Raw genomic sequence first — 13,072 nt, 5'->3', positions numbered from 1 at the left:
ATACCTGACAGTCTGCTGACTGGCCACTGTCAATTGAGGAAACACCTCCATAATATGGAGCTAGTGGACACACCTCTATGCAGGATGTGTGAACAGGAAGATAAGAGTGTGTGTTCGGTGAGTCTTGGCCTACACCTGGCTATATAAAGGAGATGTCTCCCAGTGACCTATCCACATGTGGCCTAAGTGATGTGGGCTTACACTCACCCTCCCTACTCTATAGATACAAATATGAAAGTAGCTGTTTCCAGAGGTATTTTCTTCTAGTTTGTGTCTGAAAAATACATCGTCCCAATGAAAATTTCACAAAGGATCGTTCTTGATTCATTTATATTCAGTAATAGAATTCATTCTTGATAATAGTCCGTTACAGTTACAATGATGCTTTTTTTCTATTTTTCTGCCTCTCACGTTTTGAGTCGTAATATTTCCATCATAACTGTAACAATTTCAAATATATATTATTTTTGAAATTCACTGTTTGAATCAACTTTGTATAAAGAATTACCATAATAAAATTTTACTGAAAATTATGTGGATTGCTGTTCAATTGTATTCTACCCATCCTTATCAACACAAAGTAGCAGCCTATAATAGCATGATTCACAGATTAGTCAATGTTTCTCTTTCAATAGATAATATCGATAAAGGACTTAATATCATCGAGCAAATTGCGGTTAACAATGGGTTTAAAGCCGAATTAATAAACAAAATACTCGCTAAGAAAGTCTACACAAAAGCGATTCGAGACATTTTTCCTATTGATAAGGTAGATAATCAAAATTATAGAGCTTTAACTTATTTTGGACAACTAACGGAAAAAGTTGCTTCATTTTTGAGGAATCGAGATATTAAAATTGCATATAGAACAAGTAATACGTTGGGAAAGTTAGTTAAAAATAATGAAGACAAAACATCCAAATTCGAGAAATCAGGAGTATATAAATTAAAGTGTGGAACATGCCCTAAGGTATATATTGGTCAAATTTGCAGGATTTTTAGGAATCGAATCCAGGAACATCATACGAGCTATGTGAATAAGAAAACAAATTCAACATATTCAAATCATCTTCTAGAAGAAAATCATATCTTCAACGAAGAGTTCGAAATTTTACACATAGAAAATAAAAGTTTGAAAATGAATCATTTGGAAGCAACGGAAATTAATAAACTTAAAAATTCAAACATTCTAATGAATGACCAACTAGATTTGAATAGATCACCATTATTGAACTTGTTCTCTTAAAAACCAAGAAAGAATTATTATTGATGTAGATGTGAGGTAATATGCTTCAGGTGATCATAATTGAACAGGTACGTTAGGTAGAGGTTCAGGTAATTTCTTGGAGGTAGTCTCAATTATGGTTACCTGTAGTATATAAATATTAATGTAAGAACAACTTGATGTATAAATCACTTGAAAAAGCTAATGTTTTAGCGAAACATGGAAGTATGAATTTCGTATGATTTTATTGTAATTTTAATTACTGAAACATGAAATAAGTCAATTGTCTATCACAAGATAAACAAAATAAACAAATTGATGATCTCCATTTATCTGATCTGTAAATCAAGTTTGAAGATAGTCCCGTTTTGTAAACTCAGAGCACAACAGAGCAAAATATTATAGAGCACCAGAAAAATGTTATGAGGATCGACTCTCGATTGATACTATATGAAGGCTTATTGAAGGATAGTTATCAAACACAATGATATGCAATCTTCTGACTGCAGACATTTTTAGGATTATAGTCCATTCTACTTACGTTTTGTGCTACAGATTTCTAGGTGATAATGAATCACATCTTTGAAATCCAATCCGATTAAAAACCTGCTATTAGGAAACTGCATATTATGAGTGTTTACAAAATTTCTCCGAATAAACTTTCATTTGGTTTTAATTGAAGGATATTTTGCTGAATGAACGATAATAATAGGTCATACAAATCTTGTTTCAGGTAAATAAAGACATCATATTGTAGAATTGAATTAAATCGAATATATTTATAGTCCGTTCATAATTTGTCGATAGCACAAAATGAGGGCCCAAGTCATAAAACGGTCGTAAAACTCGTAAAATCATAGGCGGAGGTTCCTGAGGTGTTTATTCATTAAATATAAAGCTTCAGTTTATATTCGAAACTTGCCTTGAAAGGGTGAAGTTGTTACGAACGAAAATAATTTTTGGTTTAGTACATTTTTTAATCGCATTTAATTTACGGCTCGTTGGTGTTTCGGCGTCTACGGCAGTAATTAACGTCTCTAATATTTATTTTGCGAATTTTGTGCAGTGCGTGAGTAACTTTTTTTCATATTCCTACAAACATATACGTACCTTTCGTTCCTGCTTGTTTTGTTTGATTGCTTGCGATGGCTTCGTCATCATCATCATCAACATCATCAAGTTTTACACCGGTACTGTTGCGTACAGTCAGTAAGTCTGTCTATTCACCAAGAGAGAAGGCTATTGTTTTGAACGTTCACGATGCTCTGGTTTCTCAGAATCCCACAAACACTGTTCAGAACATAATCAAGAGTTGTGCCAACATGACGGGCGTAGGGGAGTCAACAATATATAGGTTCCTATCAGAAAGAAAAAAAAAGGTATAGCTAACCCAAATACAAACGAATACTTAAAGAGGGGGAGAAAACCTATTGAAATTGATGAATTTGCCAAAAATGGTATTCGAAGGAAAATTCACGAATTTTTTTACAAAAAAGAAATACCCAACTTAAACAAAATTTAACAAGAAGTTAAAGACGACCCGATTTGCCTCATGTCGGACGAACCAAATTGTGGCAAGTTTTAAAAGAATTAAATTTCCGGTGGGAGAAATCAGACCGAAAATCACTTTTGATTGACCGGGAAGAGATAATATGTTGGAGAAGAAAGTATCTAAGATCTATACGAAAATTTCGAGCTGAAGGAAGGCCAATTTACTATCAGGACGAAACGTGGGTAAACGCAGGTCATACTCTCACAAAAATTTGGACAGATAAAAATATATCAAGCTCCAGGCAAGCCTTTATGGAAGGTTGGTCTACTGGTATTTCCCCACCCTCTGGTAAAGGCAGTAGATTAATAGTTTCTCACATTGGCAGTGAAAAAGGATGTGCTAAGCATGGTTTGTTGGAATTTGAATCCAAAAGCACAAAAGACTATCACGAGGAGATGACAGCTGATGTTTTCGAAGAGTATTTTGAGCAGATGATTGAATATATACCACCAAACTCAATTATAGTATTAGATAATGCACCTTATCATTCACGACTAGTTGAAAGACTTCCAACGACTGCGTGGAAGAAACAGGATATCATTGACTGTCTGCGGAATAAGTCCCTGCCTTACGAAGATGGAATGGTTAAAGCAGAACTTTTAAAAATTGCCCGGCAACACAAATCTAACTTCAAGAAATACGTAGTTGACAAAATGGCGGAAAGACGAAACATCACAGTCCTTAGACTTCCACCCTACCACTGCGAATTAAATCCAATTGAACTCATTTGGGCACAAATGAAAAGCTATGTGGCTAGAAAAAATACGTCATATAAAATACAAGCTGTACGTGAATTGTTATATGAGTCTTTACAACATATTACAGAACAAAATTGGCGAGATGCAGTAAGACATGCAATAGAAGAAGAACAAAAAATGTGGGATCTTGACAATATAATTGATGCAACTGTAGAGACACGACCGCTAATTATTAACCTGCAAGACGACTCGGATTCCGAACATGATCCTGTTTATTTTGAATTTGAATAGTTTTGTAAGTAATCGTAGTTTATATCATTTAAAAATAGGTATTAATTAAATAAATGTATCTTTTACAAATTGCAAGTAACTTATTATTTTTGAATAAAATAAAGACATTTTTTTAAAATAAAAATACAGTTTACAGTACCTACAGTTTAAGAATATTAATATATTTATTTATTTAAAGTAACTAATGTTTTAATCATATACTCTACGACACTGGTCACTCATTTCCACTCAAAATACCTACATAATCGGATTAAAAGTTTTATAGCTGTATTGTATTTCTTCAGATACAAGGTGGGTTAGTCGAAAACATCTTAAACTGCCAGTTTTAGTTTGATTTTTGTTATTATATCATATTAGCTGTCCTCTCTGTATTTCAGTTCTCTAATGAGGGTCAAACTTGCAGTGAGCTATCAACAAATTATGAACGGACTATAGTTCTCAGTAATTGAAACGACAAGAAAGGTACACAAGTATAATTCATTTTGAATTTCAACACTTCCAGAAATTAATATTTTGTATTTTACATTCTCTACATTTTGGGTATCTAAAGTTTCATTATCATTAACTAGTTGTTCTGTGCAGTTTAAAGTCCAGATTCATGTAATAACAGTTATGGATAACCCGTGTTAGGAATCACACGTGTTAGGACCTCGTTAGTACTTGGCTCGCACAAGTTTCTCAACTTCTGAGAGTTGTCGTTCGTATGGGGGCTATAGCTGATTAACGGAAAAACAAATTTTTTTTTACATATTTATGAATGACGAAATTTGTATCTATCATAGATTTTAAGAATGAGATCATAAAAACATATTTGAAGACATTGATCTGTCTTCAACTACTGAAACAAGTTAATTATTTTACATTTATAAGTTAACAATGTACTTTTTCCTTGAAATGTTAAAAGTGATAAGTATATGGATTCTGGTTTCAAGGCAGTAAAATCGAAATATATTTTACTGTCTCTGAGTAGAAGACATTAGCAAAGATAGAATCATGTCTTGCAGAAAAATGAAAAAACACGCCGGATCAAATAATATTTAATAAAAATTTCTACAGCCAGAGAGCTTGAGACAGTTCTTCCTAGAAGTCAAGTTATTCTCTCGAAGAGGGAAGGGAACTATCAATAAATATGTATTTTACTCTCATAAATAGTTTCTATTCGGTGACCCATAACACAATTTTTGAATTTCATTTTGAAATTAAAAATTTTTACTGTAATGTAAATGAAAAGGCGACTATTTTCCCGATCGAGATCGGAAATTACTAATGAAGTTATTTGTAATGAAGCATATACGATGGGAATATAACTGGCCACATAGGCCAGTTATATTCCCATATAACTGGCCACATAGGCCAGTTATATAGGGGATATAGAGAATTACGTTTCGGTTCGGTTTTCCGTGACTACAGCACATGAGCATAGTTTAAATTGAAAGGGTTATATTTTTAGGAGTGACTAATCTTCACGAAAGAGAATTTTTGGCTTTCTACTACTCTATTTTGATACAAAAAAAATATAACTTTATACCTAGATGTGTAGATCATGCAAAGAAGTAAATTTCAGACACAAACTGAAAGAAGAAGCCCTTCTGGAGGGAATATAAAGTTACTTCTTTCAAAATTGATTGCTTCCTTCCTTTCTTTAGAAGATTCCCACATTTTTGTATCAAGATAGAGTAGCAGAAAGCAAAAAACTTTCTTTTCCAAAAATGAGTATAGTTGTTTTGAATATTTTTTTTATGATCGTGAATCGAAGCAAATAGTTCATCAATGAACCTTCTTTCCAATTTTCCATAGTATTATTATCATTCCAAAGTTCCACAATACATGAACGTGCAGAGTATTTTGCCTTTTTTGCCGCACATCTTCTGCAAAAATATCTGTTATTAATTTAATTTAGTCGAATTTTGAGAACGCAAATGGTCCGTTGAATACATTTTCCTCAGTGATGGACATAATCCGAATATACGTCTGATTTACCAAAAGTTACCTGGGTATTACAAACGTCCCAGGTAACAAAAAGTTACCTGAGTATTACAAACGATCGAGTAATGTCGGCCGTCCGCTATAAATTACCTAAGATCCATCTGAACATATACATCTCAATAACAGTTCAGTGACATCATTATACTGTATGTAGTTGACGAGTTCTGTTCAATTGTCCAGTTCATAGGAAGGATAGAAACATGTTTGTGCATTACAAGTTAAAGTCGACTGTAAAATATGAAACCGTCGCATTTGATGGACCATCGGAGCATCATGAGAGCAGGAGACATCAAAACAGGGATAGAAGCATTTCTTATAGAGAAGAGGAAAGACCTACTCGGTCACCTTATTTCAGAAGGTCGCCTTCACCTGAAAAGTATCGCAAACATTCAGATGATTATCTCCAAAGTTCCAGACGTTCTCCCAAGAAGGGGAGGGACATTGTTAAACCTGGGAACTGTTACGGGGATGGAATCATTTCTTATAGAGAAGATGAAAGGCCATCTTGGTCACCTACTTTCAGAAGATGTCCAAGAAGATCGCCTCCACCTGAGAAGTATCGCAAACATGCAACCGATTATCTCCGAAGTTTCAGACGTTCTCCCAAGAAGGAGAGGGATATTGCTAACCCTGGGAACTATTACAGGAATGAGAGCATTTCTTATAGAAAACATGAAAGACCTGCATGGTCACCTACTTTTAGGAGGTCGCCTCCACTTGAAAAGTATCGCAAACATTCAGACGATTATCTCGGAAGTTTCAAATGTTCTCCCAAAAAGAAGAGGGATATTGCTAACCCTGGAAACTGTTACGGAGATGGAAGCATTTTTTATAGAAAAGAGAAAAGGCCTGCTTGGTCACCTACTTTTAGAAGGTCGCCTCCACTTGAAAAGTATTCGGGCGATTATCTCCAAAGTTTCAGACGTTCTCCTCAGAAGAAGGATATTTTTTCTAATCCTGGAATATGTTACGAGGATGAAAATGTTTCTCATAGAGAGGAGAAGAGGCCTGCTTGGTCACCTACTTTCAGAAAATGTCCAAGACAATCGCCTTCACCTGAAAAGTATCGCGAACATTCAGGCGGTTATCTCCGAAGTTCCAGGCCTTCTCCCAAGAAGGAGATGGATAATTTTTCTAACCCCGGGAACTGTTACGAGGCTAACCGCAATTCATATGGAGGAGATAAAAGACCTGCTCGGTCACCTACTTTCGGGAGATGTCCAAAATCACCTCCACCTGGAAAGTATCGCGAACATTCAGATGGTTATCAACAAAGTTCTAGACCTACTCCTAAAAAGGAGAGGGATATTTCTTACCCTGGAAACTATTACGGCGATGAAAGCATGTTTTCGAGGAAGGGGTATCTTCGTTCACCTTCTCCAAAAATTTCTCCTTCGCCCAAAGAGCGTCGCACTTGTGAAGGCAATGCTCCTCAAACTTCAGGAAGATTTTTCACAGAAGAAAATGATTATTCCAAGGATACCCGTCAAGGCAGGGATAAAACCATGTCCTACGATGAACCGAGAACCCGTTCACCTGAAAATCTGAAAAGTTTCTGTCCATCCGATACGGATTGCGAGCGTGAAGATAGTTCTCCTCGTAGTTTGAAGCCCCCTCCCAAGGAAGAAAATGAGCTTTCAAGCCGAACTCACCATAGCAGGGATAGAATGGGAAGGGAAAGATACTGAATAGCAGATATGTCATGTCTCATGTAATTGTAATGTAATTGTAATTTTGAATAAAATGTATTCAATTGTGTTATCCTATTGTCTGAGTTGTGGTATCGTACTTTCAGACGAGTACGTCCCCTTCATAGTCCAGTCATTATAGTAAGTTCGCCTCGGAATTCGAGATACCCGGCTGTAAGTCTGTAAATACTTGTATATTGACACCCTAAAAGTTGTCTCAAAACCTACATATGGTAGGGTGAACGCAACTAAATTTCAAAATCAAAGGTCACAAAAATCGGTTTTTTGCGCTTTTTTTTGTAAATGTCTCATTTCCTATGGGCTCTTTGCTATTTGTATTTGTTATCAATATTGTAGAATACAAAACTCTCTACAAATTAAAAAAAAAATTTCATACGGTGAACCGTTTTCCAGACAGAGGGCGGAAAGCGCGCGATCACAGGATCACTTCAGGTCAACTGGTGCCTCCGGTGGAAAACGCGCCATATATAATTGATGAACTATCAATGATGACAAATACTTATTTGTCAATTTTCATAAACTATTATATTACATTTTATCATTTTTTTCCTAACCTATCCACTTTTTATTCAGTATTAATTTATTTAACAACACTTACCTGCCCATGTAATTGCAGAATTGTTAATGAAAATATAGGAATTATATTTGCATTTTAACCTTATTAATAGCTTCTTACATGATGAAAAAAACCAAATAAATTATGAATAAATCTTTTTATTAAAAAATATCATTCAATACATTTATTTTCATTAAAAGTAAAAAAATGGAATGAAGGGTACAAAAACTACAATTTATAATTTTAATCATCTTCTTCCTCTCCATCGTCGTTTTCCGGCTGCTGCTGGTAAATTTCAAGCTGGTCCTCATTATCGTCTTCAACGACATTTGTCTCAAGTTCTTCCATGATATCGGAGTCAAAGGTTCCATTTTCGTTAATGTCTCTCTGATGTGGTAGAGCATCGGTCCAAGCTTGCTCATTACATTGGCCACAAGCTAAAGAGCAGCGCATACCCGCTTTCCTGCATCGCAAACCACAACCACTCTTTCAGTTGCAGAAAATTGTAGCAAATCTTCTGGAGCAGGTGGTAAAATTGTCATGATAAGGCTTCAGAAAATCGTTTCGCATTGCCCAACCCCATACCTGGGGTTCCAAATCATGCCCTAACCAAGTTTGAACTTGATAATATATACGTTTGAAATGTTGATGAGCAGCTGCACTTGTCGGTGGAATATTTGAAAGCTGCACAGGTTTATTAAGTTTTGTAGACTTGACGTAATGCATATAACAAAGATGATCGAGACTTCACAGATTTCGGAGCATTATAGACTGCCAATAAGGTTTGAGTTCCACTCTCTAATAATTTCTGGGCCGAACAATTTTCTTCCTCAAATGCTGCAGCTAGTTCATCCAAATTTGTCAGTTTCTCAAAAACTTTTAAGAATGATTTTTTCCCATTTTGAATAGCGCAGAAGTTGTGTCACAGCCACTTAATGCGTGCAGAACTAAAATATGTGTTTTGGAGTGAGTATAATAATCAAAACTTTTATTCGAGTATATCTCCGTTTTTACATTTCCTTTTCCAACTTTTTTAAAGAAAATTTCTTGTTCGTGAGGCAGTGTACGCCCAATTGAAATGACAAGTAAGTCAATATCTTGTCCTATTATAACTGCAGTTTTTTCAGACTTTGATTCTTCGATTGCAGTTTCAACAATAAGAACATCCACATTATCTCTGGCTTGTTTAGTAGTAATATTTGCAGCTTGTAAGTTTTCAATTAACAAATTAATGAGGATATTTTTGTTGTTTCTATTTGATAAGAATTTTTATTGAGTAACTGGTACAACCATTGTTTCATCCAAACAGACTCCATACGTTTTTGAATGTGCAGCAGTTCTTCTCTGCTGCTCCATAGCTTTTACGTTCTTACTGTAGTCTGAATATCCGTGAAATACAACAATTATGTTGGAACTGTACTGCCTTTGTAAATAATTCCTGTATTTATCAAAAATAATAGAAAAAGTATCTTCTCTGCTCCATACAACATGATGATTTAAGTTTTCCCCTTAATTATTTTTTAATTTTAGGAAACGGTTATCGGTATTATTGAATAGATATAGATTTAATGCATGAAGAAAATGGTAAAATATAATATACTAGTTAATAAAAATCGACAAATATTTATAATCATTACATATCAACCATATATGGCGCGTTTTCAACCGGGAGCACCGGTTGACCTGAAGTGATCCTGTAACCGCGCGCTCTCCGCACTCTATCTCGAAAACGGTTCACCGTATGAAACATTTTTTTAAACAAAATTTGTAGATACTTTTGTATTCCACAATATTGACAATGAATACGAATAGCAAAAAACCCATAGGAAATGAAATATTTACAAAAAAAGTGCAAAAAACCGATTTTGTGACCTTTGACCTTGAAATTTAATAGTTGCGTACAACTTTTAGGGTGTCAATATATAAGTATTTGCAGACTTACAGCTGGGTATCTCGAATTCCGAGATTCTTACGTAATTTGAGCTTAAATGACTGGACTATCAAATGGTACGCATTTAAATTTGCCATGTGTTGAATGGCAGAAGTTTTATCCATATGAATTCAGTGCCTAGGCTTTTAGCTACATGTTTAAGCATTTTGTAAACGTACGCCACTGCAACAGACGGATTAAGACAACAATGTCATTTCTGAGAATTTAGTTCCTACTATTTTGGAATTACAGTTATAGTGGTTATATTTTGAAAAATTTCACAAGCATCTACACGCATCTACTGAATCTACTGAAATAACTTTCAGTTTCTTTCGGTCTCTTGCTTACAAAGAAGATTGCTACAGTATTTTGCCTCGTTCTTTTGTGGCTCGTTTTCAGCAACAAAATCGTTTTATTTATTTAATTTAGGTGAATTTTGAGAACGCAAATGGTCAGTTGAATAAATTTTCCTTAATGATGGAGATAATCGGATTATACCACTGATTCACCAAAAATTACCATTATAAAATTGTCGACACTGGAAAACATTTCAAACGAATTTTTTTTTACCCTAGTTCTCAAAATGATGATCTTTTTAATATAACTTTCAATTTTATCATCCGAAGTAAATATATAGCAATTTTTCCTTGAAGAGACAAGTTAAGATCGTTTAATTTCTCAAAGACACCTGACAAATAACACAGCTTGGATATACATTAATCATTTTGAAAAAAAGCAGCAAGTTCACATTTTCGTTCGGTTAAAAATATTTCGATTTCGTCCTTTAATAACAATAATATACTTAAACTTTGACCTCTCGACAACCATCTTACTTCTGCATGTAATAATAAAGTTGTGTAGTTGAAATCCGTACCCTTACAGAGATTTGAACATGAGCGGATATTTGACATTGCAATCTCTCGTGACCTTACAATTTTGCTACGGGACCCCATTTGGGGCCGCGACCCATAGTTTAAGAAGGCCTGCATTAGCGTGATATTTTCAACTCAAAATATTGTCGCAGGGCTTATCTAAACTTGGGTCAGATTTCAAGTGTGATTTCAAGTGTGAACAGTTGTCCGTCAACTGACTTCGCACTCGAACTATATACATCAAAAACTAATCTTTTCAAAGTTTGAAAAATTCGTCGGATATTCAGAAACTCTTGTATGTGCTTGGTCCATCATTTTACTAGCCAATAATTAGGGAATTTGTGTAATTCAATTTGAGCAAGTTTCCAATCATTAGACAGTAGATTGTATTCCAGTAATTTATGCGAAAATTTTCAGAAATGAGATTTTCAATTGTAATTCTTCAGAATTTACTACCTGATCAGGTAGTGATATACCACCCATTTACAGGTAACTGATCATGTAGTATCTACTACCTAGTTCCAGATACCTGTGCAGGTAGTTGGTCGTATGATTAGATTTAGTTCAGATTCAATCTCGTGCTACAGCGTACCTACCAGTAGTGAAGTAGTGTTTATCATTCATTATATAATCAACCAGTTGTGTGAATGAAATTATTGTTTGTGTATAAGCAGAAAATATTTGGTCCATAGTGAAGAGAAGATTCTTGTACAAAATAACGTCGTACAGTTATAATTGAATCTCGAAATGAAGAGAACTTGGAGCGTGTTGAGGCACTTTCGTTCAATTTGGAGAAATAACAGTGCAGTCGAATCGACTAAGAGCGACTCAGCATCTACAAGTGACATCTCGATGCAGAATAAGGATCCAATTGATAAATACAGATTACTCGAGACCATTGGCACAGGAAGCTTGGCGAAAGTTAAACTGGCTATTCACGAACCCACCGGTAAGAAGGTTGCGATTAAAATCATCGACAAGACTACACTAACGCCTGATTCGCTACGGAAATTATATAGAGAGGCAAGAATAATGAAAATGTTAGACCATCCGAACATAGTGAAATTATTTCAAGTGGTCGAAACGGAGACAACTTTTTACATGGTTATGGAATACGCCTCAGGTGGCGAAGTGGTTGAATATATTGACCGGCATGGTAGGATGGAAGAAGAGGAAGCAAAGGCGAAGTTCAGGCAAATTGTCTCTGCGGTAGACTACTGCCACCGGAAGGGGGTCATTCACAGAGATTTAAAAGGTAAAAACTTATTATTGGATAGTGATATGAACATAAAAATCGCGGATTTCGGATTATCAAATGAATTCACTCCAGGAAACAACTTAGATACATTTTGTGGTAGTCCACACTTTGCAGCACCTGAGTTATTTCTGGGAATGAAGTATGATGGACCTGCAGTAGATGTCTGGTCATTAGGCATCTTGTTATTCATGCTCGTGACGGGTACTTTACCCTTTCGAGGTTCAACATTACAAGAACTGAGGATCCGAGTGCTTAGTGGCAAGTGTTGGATGCCAATTCATGTAAGCACTGACTGTGAAACTCTCCTAAAGAAGCTTCTGGCTCAAAATCCTTCAAAGAGAGCTAGCTTAGAAACCATCAGGAAAGATAAGTGGTTGAACCAAGGATATGCAAACGGCGAAATTGAACCCTATGTAGAGACCAAACAGAATATGAGTGATAAGAAGAAGATGAAGGCTCTAGTAAGGTTAGGTTTCCAAAGCCAAGATGTCAAAAACTCCCTACATTCTCAGAAGTATGACGATGCGTTCGCTACGTATTTGCTAATAGAAACGAAGAACACAGTTCCGAAATGAAATGAGTCAAATTCGAAACCTGTAAAAAGTCAGACCGGGAAGGTACCGTAGAAGAAACTCTCAATCTCAAGTAATTTTTTTGCTAAATGAGTTACCAGTGTTAGTGGATGTTATTTATCGTTGTGCCTTCAATATCATGTATTATATCGTTACTCTTTCTAATGACTGAATTATAGTAATAAAATTATGTTTTGGCTGCCTGTGAACCATTTGTTTTGCGAAATATCACAATTACATACCTATTTTCCTAGTTTTCAATAGGTGAGTAGATATAGTCTCAATCAGGTCTGAAGCCACTAGATTTTCTCTTATGTCCGTTGATGTGCTCATTGTCTAATGACTGGTGGATGGCATTTTGCACATTTCATTTAACTGTTGTATTTTGTTAGTTGTGGGGTTATTCCCCTTACTGCTCACTCA

The 13,072-nt window shown here is 35.3% G+C and overlaps 1 protein-coding gene and 1 pseudogene across 1 annotated transcript in view; one reads left to right on the top strand and one right to left on the bottom strand.

The window, feature by feature from the left end:
* Positions 1–13,072, bottom strand: part of LOC111514830 (serine protease persephone) — a 64,607-nt gene that overhangs the window by 38,407 nt on the left and 13,128 nt on the right. The gene's annotated exons all lie outside the window — the stretch shown is intronic.
* On the top strand, positions 11,567–12,752 carry LOC141487610 (serine/threonine-protein kinase MARK1 pseudogene; annotated as a pseudogene).

Source organism: Leptinotarsa decemlineata, unplaced genomic scaffold, assembly GCF_025532065.1.
Source record: "Leptinotarsa decemlineata unplaced genomic scaffold, Ldec_3_MD MMD2_P_RNA_scaffold_5, whole genome shotgun sequence".
Taxonomy (NCBI): Eukaryota; Metazoa; Arthropoda; class Insecta; order Coleoptera; family Chrysomelidae; genus Leptinotarsa; species Leptinotarsa decemlineata.
Note: the sequence above shows the minus strand (reverse complement) of the source record. Positions and strands in the feature narration are given on the sequence as shown.